Here is a 16,041-nt window from a genome sequence, read left to right on the forward strand (position 1 = left end):
AAGAAGAGAAAGAAAAAGGGACTGAGAAAATATTTGAAGAGATTATAGTTGAAAACTTCCCTAATATGGAAAGGGAAATAGTCAATCAAGCCCAGGAAGTGCACACAGTCCCATACAGGATAAATCCAAGGAGAAACATGCTAAGACACATATTAATCAAACTATCAAAAGTTAAATACAAAGAAAAAATATTAAAAGCAGCAAGGGAAAAGCAACAATTACCATTCAAGGGAATCCCAATAAGGTTAACAGCTAATTTCTCAGCAGAAACTCTGCAAGCCACAAGGGAGTGGCAGGACATATTTAAAGTGATGAAAGGGAAAAACCTACAACCAAGATTACTCTACCCAGAAAGATCTCATTCAGATTTGACAGAGAAATTAAAACCTTTACACAGAAGCAAAAGTTAAGAGAATTCAGCACCACCAAATCACCTCTACAACAAATGCCAGAGGACATCTCTAGGCAGGAAACACAAGAGAAGAAAAAGACTTAAAATAACAAACCCAAAACAATTAAGAAAATGGTAATAGGAACATACATATTGATAACTACCTTAAATGTAAAGGGATTAAATGCTCCAACCAAAAGACACAGATGGGCTGAATGGATACAAAAACAAGACCCACACTTAAGCTGTCTACAAAGGACCCACTTCAGACCTAGGGACACATACAGACTGAAAGTGAGGGGATGGAAAAAGATATTCCATGCAAATGAAAATCAAAAGAAAGCTACAGCAGCAATTCTCATAACAGACAAAATAGACTTTAAAATAAAGACTATTACAAGAGACAAAGAAGGCCACTACATAATGATCAAGGTATCCATCCAAAGAGATGATATAACAATTATAAATATTTATGCACCCAACATAGGAACACCTCAATACATAAGGTAAATGCTAACAGCCATAAAAGGGGAAATTGACAGTAACAAAATCATAGTAGGGGACTTTGACACTCCACTTTCACCAATGGACAGAACATCCAAAATGAAAATAAATAAGGAAACACAAGCTTTAAATGATACATTAAACAACATGGACTTAATTGATATTTATAGGACATTCCATGCAAAAACAGCAGATTATACTTTCTTCTCAAGTGCTCATGGAACATTCTCCAGGATGGATCATATCTCTGGTTACAAATCAAGCCTTGGTAAATTTAAGAAAACTGAAATTGAATCAAGTATCTTTTCCAACCACAACGCTATGAGAATAGATATCAATTACAGGAAAAAAACTGTAAGAAATACAAACACATGGAAGCTAAACAATACACTACTAAATAGCCAAAGGATCACTGAAGATATCAAAACATACCTAGAAACAAATGACAATGAAAACACGAAGACCCAAAACCTATGGGATGCAGCAAGAGCAGTTCTAAGAGGGAAGTTTGTTTTTGTTTTTGTTTCTTTGCGGTACGCGGGCCTCTCACTGTTGTGGCCTCTCCCGTTGCGGAGCACAGGCTCTGGATGCGCAGGCTCAGTGGCCATGGCTCATGGGCCCAGCCGCTCCGCGGCACATGGGATCCTCCCAGACCGGGGCACGAACCCATGTCCCCTGCATCGGCAGGCAGACTCTCAACCACCGCGCCACCAGGGAAGCCCCTAAAAGGGAAGTTTATAGCAATATAATCCTCAAGAAACATCTCAAATAAACAACCTAACCTTACACCTAAAGCAATTAGAGAAAGAAGGACCAAAAAAACCCAAAGTTAGCAGAAGGAAAGAAATCAAAAAGATCAGATCAGAAATAAATGAAAAAGAAATGAAGGAAACGAGAGCAAAGATCAATAAAACTAAAAGCTGGTTCTTTGAGAAGATAAACAAGATTGATAAACCATTAGCCAGACTCATCAAGAAAAAAAGGGAGAAGACTCAAATCAACAGAATTAGAAATGTAAAAGGAAGAGTAACAACTGACACTGCAAAAATACAGAGGATCATGAGAGATTACCACAAGCAACTATATGCCAATAAAATGGACAACTTGGAAGAAATGGACAAATTCTTAGAAAGGCACAACCTTCCAAGACTGAGCCAGGAAGAAATACAAAATATAAACAGACCAATCACAAGCACTGAAATTGAAAGTGTGATTAAAAATCTTCCAACAAACAAAAGCCCAGGACCAGATGGCTCAACAGGCGAATTTTTTCAAACATTTAGAGAAGAGCAAACACCTATCCATCTCAAACTCCTCCAAAATACAGCAGAGTGACGAATACTCCCAAACTCATTCTACAAGGCCACCATTACCCTGATACCAAAACCAAAGATGCCACACACACAAAAAAAACTACAGGCCAATAACACTGATGAACATAAATGCAGAAATCCTCAACAAAATACTAGCAAACAGAACCCAACAGCACATTAAAAGGATCATACACCATGATCAAGTGGGGTTTATCCCAGGAATGCAAGGATTCTTCAATATACACAAATCAATCAATGTGATAAACCATATTAACAAATTGAAGCAGAAAAACCATACAATCATCTCAGTAGATGCAGAAAAAGCTTTTGACAAAATTCAAAACCCATTTATGATAAAAACTGTCCAGAAACTAGGCATAGAGGGAACTTACCTCAACATATTAAAGGCCATATATGACAAACCCACAGCCAACATTGTTCTCAATGGTGAAAAACTGAAACCATTTCCTCTAAGATCAGGAACAAGACAAGGTTGCTCACTCTCACCACTATTATTATTCAACATAGCTTTGGAAGTTTTTGCCACAGCAATCAGAGAAGAAAAAGAAATAAAAGGAATCAAAATTGGAGAAGAAGTAGTAAAACTGTCACTGTTTGCAGATGACATGATACTCTACATAGAGAATCCTAAAGATGCTACCAGAAAACTACTAGAGCTCATCAATAAATTTGGTAAAGTAGCAGGGTACAAAATTAATGCACAGAAACCTCTTGCATTCCTATACACTAATGATGAAAAATCTGAAAGAGAAATTAAGGAAACACTCCCATTTACCACTGCAACAAAAAGAATAAAATACCTAGGAATAAACCTACCTAAGGAGACAAAAGACCTGCATGAGGAAAACTGTAAGACACTGATGAAAGAAATTAAATATGATACAAACAGATGGAGAGATATACCATGTTCTTGGGTTGGAAGAATCAACGTTGTGAAAATGACTGTACTACCCAATGCAAGGTACAGATTCAATGCAATCCCTGTCAAACTACCAATGTCATTTTTCACAGAACTAGAACCAAAAATTTAACAATTTGTATGGAAACACAAAAGACCCCGAATAGCCATGGCAATCTTAAGAAAGAAAAATGGAGCTGGAAGAATCAGGCTCCCAGACTTCAGACTACACTACAAAGCTACAGTAATCAAGACAGTATGATACTGGCACAAAAACAGAAATATAGATCAATGTAACAGGATAGAAAGCCCGGAGATAAACCCACACACCTATGGTCACCTTATCTTTGATAAAGGAGGCAAGAAAATATAATTGAGAAAAGATAGCCTCTTCAATAAGCGGTGCTGGGAAAACTGGACAGCTACATGTAAAAGAATGAAATTACAACACTCCCTAACACTATACACAAAAATAAACTCAAAATGGATTAAAGATCTAAATGTAAGGCCAGACGCTGTAAAACTCTTAGAGGAAAGCATAGGCAGAACACTCCATGACATAAATCACAGCAAGATCCTTTTTTGAGCCACCTCCTAGAGAAATGGAAATAAAAACAAAAATAAAGAAATGGGACCTAATGAAGCTGATCAACTTTTTTATAAAGTAGAAACTAACACACCATTGTAAGGCAATTATACTCCAATAGATGTTAAAAACAAGAAAAGACAGCTTTTGCACAGCAAATGAAACCATAAACAAGACGAAAAGACAACCCTCAGAATGGAAGAAAATATTTGCAAATGAAGGAACAGACAAAGGATTAATCTCCAAAATATACAAGCAGCTCATGCAGCTCAATATCTAAAAAACAAACAACCCAATCCAAAAACAGGCAGAAGACCTAGACATTTCTCCAAAGAAGATATACAGATTGCTAACAAACACATGAAAGGATGCTCAACATCACTAATCATTAGAGAAATGCAAATATAAACTGCAATGAGGTATCACCTCACACTGGTAAGAATGGTCATTATCAAAAAATCTACGAGCAATAAATGCTGGAGACAGTGTGGAGAAAAGGGAACCCTCTTGCACTGTTGGTGGGAATGTAAACTGATACAGCCACTATGGAGAACAGTATGGAGTTTCCTCAAAAAACTAAAAACAGAACTGACATACGAGCCAGCAATCCCACTACTGGGCATATACCCTGAGCAAACCATAATTCAAAAAGAGTCATGTATCACAATGTTCATTGCAGCTCTATTTACAATAGCCAGGACATGGAAGCAACCTAAGTGTCCATCGACAGATGAATGGATAAAAAATATATGGCACATATATACAATGGAATATTACTCAGCCATAAAAAGAAACAAAATTGAGTTATCTGTAGTGAGGTGGACGGACCTAAAGACTGTCATACAGAGTGAAGTAAGTGAGAAAGAGAAAAACAAATACCGTATGCTAACACATATATATGGAATCTAAAAAAAAAAATGGTTCTGAAGAACCTAGGGGCAGGACAGGAATAAAGACGCAGACGTAGAGGATGCCCTTGAGGACATGGGAAGGGGGAAGGGTAAGCTGGTACCAAGTGAGAGAGTAGCATGGACATATATACACTACCAACTGTAAAACAGATAGCTAGTGGGAAGCAGCCACATAGCACAGGGAGATCAGCTCGGTGCTTTGTGTCCATCTAGAGGAGTGGCATAGGGAGGGTGGGAGGGAGATGCAAGAGGGAGGAGATATGGGGATGTATGTATATGTATAGCTGATTCACTTTGTTATACAGCAGAAAGTAACACACCATTGTAAAGCAATTATACTCCAATAAAGATATTAAAATAATAAAAATAAAAAAGAGAAGCAGTAGAGAGGATGCGCAATATTCCCTTTTAACCAACTAGAGACAAAAGTCCTCTGGTTTGTTTAAAAGCCCAATAAAAAGCTACAGCTTTCCTGGATCAAGAAGAAAAAAAAAAAAAAGATAACTAATACTATCCTCTTGTTACTTGAGTGAATATTAAAATGCAGTAAATTTCTAAGATGGACCCTAAAACAGATAGCAATTGTTCTTACTAGAAAGGGTGTGCCTAAGGTGCTTTCTTATACAACACACTCAATGAACTGACAGATTATAAGTAACTTCTAATTCAGACTCTCTCATCAGCTGAAGGACCAGCTGGCTAGAAAGAGCCTAAAAATATTCCTGTGCCATTCCAGGGTTACTTACACATATGTGACCATATGTTTGTATGAGAACCAATATCAGTTTCCCAACGTTTGTGGTAAGAAAAATAACCATTTTTGAATAATCATCATGTCCCAGGCACTATACTAGGTATGTTACACAAATTAGGTGGTATGACATAATAGAAAGATTCCACGCTTTGGCATTACAAGATCAAGTTTGAATCCCAGCCTTTCTGCATACAAGCTGAGTGAACTTTAACATACTTGACCCTCTCTGAGGTTGAGTTTCCTCAACTCTAAAACGTAGAAAACATATATATCTGATTAATTTGTTAGGATTAAAGAGAAAAGATAAGGCATCTAGTTTATAATACGAGAGATATAACAAATAGTAACAATGATTATGTTATCATCAAAACAGAAAACAGTATCCTATATTTGGAGGTGTTAAAAACACTTCACGAATTAACAAAAAGATTATTGGCAAAATCAAGTTCTATTTAAATCTTTAAAAGTAATAAGCTGGACTTAGTTTAAGTGTAAATAAAGTTTTGTTTCCTTTTCCCCAAATCCAAAAAGCAACATTCTGCTTATAATTCTAAGAGGTTCAAGATGGTGTTGTTTTGCCAACACAAGTAGAGTCTCTAAACAAACACATTATAGAGACACGCCGTGATGCAGTCAGACACAATATATTTTTATTCAGCAACTCAAAATACCAGAATGAAGACAAAAATTCCTTTTCTGCCCTGTTTGAGAATGAACTAGGTTTTCCTGTTACCATTACATGGCCGGACTTCACACTCATAAAAACCTGTGACCTTGGGCACATCGGGAAGTCAAGTCACGAAGTCCAACTGTTGAGGTACCTGTCTGGTTACTACCTGGAGTCAGAAATTATGACAGCAGCCATAAAACATGGCTTCCCTGTGAAGGAGACTGGCAATAAGAGGAACTAAAGCCATGGCCTAGGCCCCTCCTAGAGCACTGATTTAAACATTTTTACTCTCGTTTTTTTACATCTCTCTTTCTTTGATACCTCTTGATCTTTTTTTTTGCGGTATGTGGGCCTCTCACTGTTGTGGCCTCTCCCACTGCGGAGCACAGGCTCTGGATGCGCAGGCTCAGTGGCCATGGCTCACGGGCCCAGCCGCTCCGCGGCATGTGGGATTCTCCCAGACCGGGGCACAAACCCATGTCCCCTGCATCAGTAGGCGGACTCCCAACCACTGCGCCACCAGGGAAGCCCACCTCTTGATCATTTTGATTCACTCATTATTTTCTATTATTCTCCATTACTCTTCCATTTTAGAATTCATCATTTATCTGGAGAAACCCCCTAACTCACTGTCACAAATGACTCTCTTTTCACAATCTCTCCATTTTGCCCCTTGTCTCTGTCTCAGGATAATCCCCTTCCCGCTCGTCTCCATGCCCTAGCAGACATGGTACACAGCTTCTTTCTTTGCCATTATGAATCCTTTTGGTATCCTTTTCCATATGCTCACCTCACCGTATAAAACTCCACCTAGACAAAACCAGGTATACCCAATCGTATGTCATAAATAGTTTGTCAGCCTCAAAAGGTAAGTGGCTAATTACCAAAGCTTTCTGCTTTATACTGTTATTTTCTTCTCTAATGAGACTTTCAGGTACAGAAGAATCTAGATTATTAATTTTTGACTAATGCAGAATTTGTCAATACGACTAAATGTTAGACAATATTAAAGAAATAATATTAATAATTTTGAATGACTACATTACAGTTGAGTCATTGTCAATAAGAGATACATATAAAAGTATTAATGATAAAATTATATCTGGAGTTTGCATTAAAATAATCCAGTGGAAGGGAAAACAGATGAAATAAAACTGACTCTATGTTGACAATTGCTGAAGTAGGAAATCAGTAAAGGAATGTTCATTAAATAATTCTCTCTAATTTTGTGTACACTTGAAAATTTCCATAATAAAAATAATTTATGTTGAATTAAACTGGGTCTCATTGTGTTTAGCTTTGTTAAATAAGCATAGAATACAAACAAAGTGGGCAACGGTCCATGAGTTGAGGTTTTCATGTGAGTAAATGTATGCCAGTTACAGAGAAAACCTATAACTTTCAAAACAAGCATATATACAGTCTCTGCTTAAAGTAATAGAAGTCTTGCTTTAAAATATTTCACATTTTATATATTTCTAGCTTTTACATTTAACCCTGGTATCTCACTATAAAATAACAAAAAAAACTGAAGCTAATGGCATAAAACCATTCAGTGATGTTTATGGTTAACATATTCTACATATGGAATATGTAAATCATTTGATGTCATATTTGGCTTAAGTTCCTTCAACTGGAGACTACATAGACATCACTCAGTTCTAATTCCAATCCATGAGAATCTCTGTGTCTGACTTTTAAAACACAGCCTGTGTCTCACCTTTTTCCAGTTTTGAGTGCATGCACCGAAACTGAAATTACTGCCAAGTACTTTAATCAGTGAAAAAAAACGTGGGGGGATACTTTCTGCTATAGGGACAGCTTTGATGTCCACAATGCTGGGTGTGCCCTGGGGCTGAAATTAAATAAATATAAAATATATAAATTCAGAAGCAGGTAAAAATTTAGTCATTAACATTCACATGACCAAAATTCAGATGCCCCCAAATGTCAAGGGAAAACCATTCTAACTTCCTCTTGTCATTTAATCATCCAAAGGTGGTAGGTCCAGTTTGGCATAACAAGTCTATACTGTTCAATAAACAGCAGAGAATCTAGACATAACATTCTCTGAGCAGTATATCCCTACTTTAGATTAAAATGCCTGAGAACTTAAATAAGAATCAAAGAATGTGCTTCCATGTATAAAGAAGTAAAAGGCAAACAAAATGAAGCTACAGTGATACAGAAATTTCAGCTTATACGCCCATGCTGAGCGCTTGCTGAGCTCCTTAAAATTAATTCAGGCAAACCCAGATGTTCTTTTTGATGATGTTCGTCATCATCATTATCACATGGCTTTTTGGAATATCCTTATTTTTGTTTATAGTGCTGGTTATTGAGACACAAGGGCTTAAATATCTCTCTCAGAATTTTGCCCGAAGAGAAATTTACATTGATACATTCTTCATTTTACATTGATATCCAGACATATCAGTCATGCAACAGTTAGTATGTCAGCTCTTTCTACTCATTTTTTCACATAATAGTATGTCTTTCAATTCTTAAATCAAATTGTTCACTTTAAAATGGTTAACTTTACGTTATGTGAGTTTCTTCTCAATAAATCAAAATCTTTCAATATCTAAACCGAATCCCCAAGCTTTTTTCACTTACTTTTCCCATGTTTTTTTCTTAAGTCCACTAGTAATGATTTGATAAAAGTGGCATTTTTAATATACTAATCAAAATTAGAGGTTATAAAACTTGTTTGAATTTTCACAATAGCAAATTGTTAAACAGATTAAGCTTGTGACATTTTTACTTAAATTTGTTGGTGATTACAGCTGATGAGAAACATTAATAAATCCAATAACATTTTTCTACACGGCCATTTTGAAATGTCAGCCATTGCTGATCGATAGACTTCTTTTCTGACTGGTCACAGTGACTCACAAGATGGTCACAATGACTAGTTTTGAGATCTCTTTACAGGTCCTATCCATAAAAAGCTTGATGCAAAGAGTTACTAGTGTTGTGTTATACGTCTTCACCAAAGAAGGAGCCAACTATATCAGTGGCAATAGCTACATTTGTTTTTAAAATGCAGACGATAGAAGTGTGGGCCTCTTTTAGATTAGCACCCCCAAATTAAAGTGCATCTTAACTGCACTGACATCTGTCATTCAAACAGATGTCAACTCATAAACCTGACAAAGGACAAGTAGCTTATGCAGGTTTGTTGTGTGACGGGTGTTCATCACTCACAGCTCTGAGCAGTCGCCTTTGACTATAAAACACCTAGTGATTTTCCTGTAAGCTGTAAAAATCCACAAAAGAATTAACACACAAATAAAAATGAAATAATCCTATTAAAATTCTAATTAAAAGTCTCAGGAAAATAGTATTAATTTATATAATTTAAAGATATATGTTGGTATAAAAATTCCCATTGACAAATGGGTTAAACCATCTTCTTAGAAGTTCTATTTGAAAGGCTTCTTCCAAAGAAATGAAAATTATTACAAAGTGTAAATCATCTAAAACAAAGTCATCCTTTCTGTTCACACTATCTTCTTTTACTTATAATTTGATGAGAAAAAGATTAAGAGAGATCCAAGAACGAATTAATATATTCATATTTAGCATTTGAAGAGGTTAAGTAAGTCTATTTCAGATTTCAAAAGTACATACTTATGTGGTTGTTTTTTATACAATCGCCCTTGCTGGATATGGTGGATGGTTTCTCAGGGAGGAATTAAACGCAAATTAAAAGCTCCTTTGATCTCTGTATAACTGGCCGGTGAGGGAATCACATCCTGAAATCTGTGCTGACAGGATGTGCCCTAACCTCTGAAATGAGGCCCAGCAGGATCCTGTCCAGGAGCTGACTCATGTGGCACCAGCACTGGCCCCAAGAGTGGGCTAGGGGCTAGCTGGCTGGGAGTGGTGGATGGTTTCATTTGTTCTATATTTTCACTCTTCACCAAAATTTAGGGGAACCCTGGCCACAGATGAGAGGAAAGTACTGTTACTGCACCGATTGCTTTTACTTCAAAGAGAACCAACTCCAGTTGGAAGAGAATAAGGAAAACTCTGTTAAGTTTGGCTTTGACTACTTTGTATACGCTGACCACACGACGCTCTCTATTAGTCTTCACATTTTCTTTTAAATTAAAATCATGAAGTTTTAAAAAATATCTTTTTAGAAATTATTCTCAGAAAGTATATGTTTATAAATATGTAAGGTCCTTTACATATTTCATGAATTATATGCATTCAATTGCAAATATCTAAAGTTCAAACAATCAAAATATTAATACCAGAGGGCCCTGGATTCTTATTTTTCTATCACAATATAGTACATAAATAATCTTATATGTACCTGATTTACTATACCCTTTTGCTAATTTTAAAACCTAGTAACACAAGATCTAAGTTTTAAATCAAACAAATCAAGCATTTACACATTCTTATGAATATTGCATCAATAAGTATTTGTTAAGAACTTCACAGCACATGCAAAGTCAGAAATAGAAAGTTTTACATATTACTGAGATATACGTGACTTCCTGATAGCCATGGCCAGAGGGTTATATCTACTCCGTCACGTGACAATCATCCAGTCAATAAGGACCAAGGTGACCCCTGAAAATCCTGAGGATGATTACTGCTGCTAGTTGCTAATTAAAAACTACGTATCTCCAATGACACTACAACTCAATGCACTTCAAGGATGATTTAAAACCCCTTTGAATGCTTGTAGGTCAGACTCAATACCACAAATTTAAAACTCATTATCTTAAACCTATGCTGTCCATAAATACAACGTATCCTGAGTTCATCAAGGCATCTGAAGAAATCTCTTGGGAGTATTATTATGAACAAGATAGAGAAATCTGAATCGGGTGACATGGCAAAAGGGTTGGTTTGTATTGAGTTGAAAAACCAAACCTATGTAGTCACGTGAGGGCTGGTAACTAGGTTGAGCAGCTCTCTAACCACGTGCTGCAGGAATCTTGTTGAGGCCTGGTCCACAATTAACTAGTTAGCATATGAAAATGTAGAAGGCTTGTTCATCACCTTCATGGAGGACACGGAGCTGGAGGTATAACTAATCCACTAAACAGCAGAGAAAGGATTCCTAGTCTGGATGATGGGCTGAAGCCAACAAGAAAGAAATCAAAAAAGATAAATATCAAGTCCTGTTTCTAAATTGGGAAGACTTGAATTAACAGCCCTTCATGTAAAAATGGAGCTTAGGTGATTTCATATTTAGTAGCAGTCAAAAATGTGGGATGCCATCTAAAGAAAACCAATTTAATTTCAGAATTATAGAATCCAGGTAAGGGAAAGAAAAAGTCCCATAAAACTTGGACTGGTCTGCTCGTGGTAGCACGGTCAGTTCTGCATGTTAAGTTCTGAGGAATGTCACTGACAAATGGAGTAGGTATAGAAAACTGGAAGAGGTAAAGGTCTAGAAGTTAGGTCATAGGAAAAACTGTTGAAGAACAAAGAGGACATGGGAGGAGAAATTCTCTCTCTCTCTCTCTCTCTCTCCCCCTCTCTGCCTCTTCCTCTGTCTCTCCCTCTCTCACACACACACACAAACAAACAACAAACAAAATACGGAAGGAATGACAGTGCAAGCAGCGAACCCCGCAACTGGATAAGTGTGTGTGGTGGGAGTACCCTAAAGGTAACCCCCAATGAGTTACGCCCTTGTGTAGGCAGAGATCTGGGACTTTCTTCTAACCAACACAATATAGCAAAGTAATGGGATGCCACGCCCATAATTAGGTCACATGGTACAGCACTCTCATAATTAGGTTACAATAAGCATGCACTAGAGAGACTCCCCTGCTGACTTTGAAGAAGCAAGCTGCTCTGATGGGAAATGCCCATGGAGGGGGCCACGTGGCATGGAACCGTGTACGGCAGGGAGCTGAGGACCTCAGTCCTACAACTGCGAGGAACTGAATTCTGCCAATAGGCATGTTAAATCGGAAGACCAGACCTAACTCAGACAAGACCTAACTCTGGCCAAGACCCTGACTGCAGCTTTGTGAGACCACAGCAGAGGACACAACTAAGCCATGCCTGGACTCCCTGACCCTCGGAAACTGTGAGATTATTTTAAAATGCAATATTTGTGGTAGTTTATTATGCAGCAGTAGAATAGTATTATAGTGTGCCATTAGAGGCTGGATAACCTGTAAGTTCAGTGATGAGGAATTCCTTGCACTAGGTAAAAGACTGGTCTAGAATCTGGCTACTGGATTACGAATTAGGTCTTTCCAACTCCATGATAATATAGCAGAAATGGGGGGGAGGGGACTTTTGTATGGCACATGAATGACACTAATATTCTCTACACTAAATTCATAATAAAGCACTTATACAGCGACATAAATCATTTTGCTTCAATTGACATTTGTAAATGTAAGCATTCATCCTGCTGGGATGCTCTGTTTTATTGGAATATTAGGTAACAATTAGCTTATTTTAATTGTAAACCTAAAGGATTTTAAATAAGCAGAACATTTTAAATAAACTTAAATACCACTCTAAGAAAAGTGACTTAGAGTGTTAAATTTAGTTCGTTGTTACCTTTCAACATTCGGCCTCCCCTGCAGCATCATCTCTTGTCAGTCCTGGTCCCGCCCCATCCCATACACATACACAGTGAACCACTTACACTTCCCCCAAAATGCTGCACCACTTCTGCCTCTCAGCCTCGCAAACCTTGACTCCAGCTTGGAAAGCCTTTCCCTATCCCCTTTCTACCTGGCTAATTCCTTCAAGTGCAAAGATGTTCAACTAGTATGTCATAAATCCCTCACAGGGACTCTCCCAGGCCTGGCTGGCTACACTGAGGACCATGCTTCTGCAGGGGCAGACATCTGCCAGATACACCACTGTGCTACCAAGAGTAAATGCCACTTTCTGCACATTAAACAGTAAAAAGTACACTGGGACATCAAGCCAGGTCCTCTAAAAGATTGTCTGTTTGCTACAATGGGCAGCAATTTCCACATAAATATATATGAGTGAGTCAGACACATACCTTAGTATCACAAGTATAACAGGTGCAAGGGGCTGTATCCAGAGATGATTTAGAGGTAGCATGGGAGCACTGACTGCTACTACTGATGTGTTTATTTGCTATCCTGCTGAATCTTGGGCTGCACTGCTGAGATTTGCTTTATAGACTGTTTCCTATTTTTCAGAAGTTCTCTTCCCTAATCCCTAAGTCATTTGGTAAATTCGTCATGAGAGAATAATGAGTAAGGCATTAGCAATGATACTTGTGTAAGTAATGACAGTACCAAGTGATATCAAGCCAAATTCTAAAAAATCCAAATTCATCATGAGAAGTAGCTTCCATGAACAGAAGAGCCCATTCCATTGTCCACTACATGCCGTGAAAGCCCACAGAAGAGTATAAAAGTCATTTTACAATGAACAGTATACATCTTACACCAAAGCAGACAAATTATTTTAGGTGATGGATAGTAACAAAATCAACACAACTGAAACACTGTGAGAAAAGTCAGGTGTGTGGGAAGGCTCAGGACACCTTGTACTGGTTCTCACATCTTCTTCTAAGTGCTCCTAAATCATATTTTTAAATCCACTGAAAATTTTTGGTATAGTTGAACAGTACACTAACCAATTCAGAGTTTCTTAGATCCAATTTACCCTCATTTTAAAAAATAAAGACTTTTTGTTTGTAGATTTTTATTTTCATTCTTCACATTTTCATTTTCAAAATCAACCAACCATCCTGTCTTCACTGCAGCAAGTTCTCATGACCCTTGGACGCTGTTCATTAGATCACGAAAAGGAACTGACTTAAAAAAATCTACGTGCCCTTGACTCTTCTCCTTACATCAGTTGAGCTTTATGAATGTCTCTCCCCGCTCTCTTTCCATCTTATACTAGCTCACACCACAGTGTCTCTGTCTCTGTCTCTCTCTCTGTCTCTCTCTCTCTCTCTCTCTCCCTCTCTCTCTCCCTCTCGTCTTCCCCTTCTTTGGAACACAGCTGGGAAAAAAGGATGGAAAGGGGGGTGGGCAGAAACACACACTGGTTGTTTCCAGCTCATTCTGGCTTAGACTTGATGACATTATTTCATGTCACTTTTCACTATTACCTTTGGTTATGTGCTCCCTTGTCCTAGTTTTTAAACTTTTTATTTTTACTTTTAAATGTAGTCTTTATTTCATGAAACTCTACCTGTTTAAAGAGTCAAACAGTTCCACAAGTTAGTATAAAAAAGCAACAGCCCCTCAATCCCATCCCCATTTTCCACTCTGCCAAAACCACCACTTTGGGCTCTTCTAGAAAAGCCCGTGTTGCTACTTCTAATTTTTCAGTTTTAGGCTTATCTTATCTTTAGGCTTATGATTCCCCATTACAGTCAATGAAAACTAGGTTCTCCTTCACATATTACTTACATGTGTCTCATTCATTCACACACACCCCCATATTCACTCTCACACGCACATAGATTCACTCACGCACACACCACATTCACACACAATCTGTCTTCTGCCTTCTTCCTCTGCCTCCCAATTTATCATATCATAATTCTTATTAAAACTATGATATCATCATCAATGCTTACATTTTCATGAAGCTGGGCATGCTACTCACAGCTTAACCATGTGGCTGGTCGATCATGATAACTTTTTCAGTACTACCTTTTTTTTCTTCCGTGCAGTTAATAATTATCTTTTGTTGCTGTTCTTAACTTGGTTTTCTATATCTTTCAATAATTTACCTCCAAAATCTCACCCAGTTGTACAAATCTGGAATATAGGGAAACAGCCTAGGGAGGAGAAATCAAGCCAGGCTGGGAAGTAAAACGTGAGCTTGCCAAATATCTAGGACATACCTTTTAAAAGTCTCAGCTAAAGCGTAAGCATCCTCTGCGAGTATGACAGCTGCATTAAATGTTTCTCCTTTTTCTTTCTTGGCAAGACTATTAATGACAGTATGTGAAGATTTCCTTTTATCCTTTACGTTTTATCACCTTTTTAAAAATTTTTATTGGAGTATAGTTGATTTACAATGTTGTGTTAGTTTTATCATCTTTTAAATATGCTTTCCTAAGTCTAGCAGTGACTCTCAGCTCCATGGCTGCATCAGATTCCTCAGAAAGCTTTTCAGCATCACTGTCTCTCTCCCATCTCTCACTGATCACCACTGGTCAAACATGGGTTTGAATATGCAAATGAACTCTCCCTTAGCTACCTTAAGTATCTTCTACAGCTGTCATTATTTCTATTTTATAAATGATTCACTCTTCTCAGTCAGATTCAACTCAGACAACAAATGTGGTAAAAGAAGCCATATAAAAGTGTTTAAGAAAATATAATAATTCATCTATATTTCATGAGCCAGCTTTTAGGGATTTCTAAAAATATGCACGCAAATTTGGATGCAGCTTATTTCTTTATCTATAAAGCGTAAATTTATCTAGTAATTTTATATCCCTGGGAGTGATGATCAAACTACCTAGAAAAAAACATCATCAAGTCATCAGGAAGAACTAATTTAGAAATGAGTTATGTTAGTTACAAACCATTTATTCTATTTATTAAAGCAAATCACTTAAGGATGATGGTGGTAATGGGGGGAGAAGGAAGGGAGGGGGCATATAATATTTCTCGAGCACTTATTATGTGCCAATTGTTATGCTAAGAAGATTACATGCATCATCTCATTTAATCCTCTAACAATCTCACTACCCTCAGATTTCAGGTGAGGAAATTGAGGCTTGGCATGGTCATGTAACTTGTACAAGGCCACACAGTGAGTAAGCAGGGAAGCTGAAATGTGAACACAGAGAATGAGCTATCAGGGCCTATGCTGTAACTATATTTATTCTAAAAATATTCTAATTACATATTTACTACTGCAGACCAGTTTTTCATTCAGCTGATTTCACTTTGTTTTTCTGTTTCCATGAAATCTATGGATTCACTCTTAGACATACATATGAAATGTAAGTTTTGCCTCACAGTCACAGGACTTTATTATACCTTC

General features: G+C 37.4%; 1 protein-coding gene across 1 annotated transcript in view; it reads right to left on the reverse strand.

Annotated features, from left to right (window-relative positions):
* WDR7 (WD repeat domain 7) overlaps window positions 1-16,041 on the reverse strand; it is a gene marked incomplete at its 3' end in the record, with an annotated part of 264,187 nt that overhangs the window by 85,265 nt on the left and 162,881 nt on the right. The gene's annotated exons all lie outside the window — the stretch shown is intronic.

Source organism: Neophocaena asiaeorientalis, unplaced genomic scaffold (assembly GCF_003031525.2).
Source record: "Neophocaena asiaeorientalis asiaeorientalis breed wild unplaced genomic scaffold, Neophocaena_asiaeorientalis_V1.1 scaffold1217, whole genome shotgun sequence".
Taxonomy (NCBI): domain Eukaryota; kingdom Metazoa; phylum Chordata; class Mammalia; order Artiodactyla; family Phocoenidae; genus Neophocaena; species Neophocaena asiaeorientalis.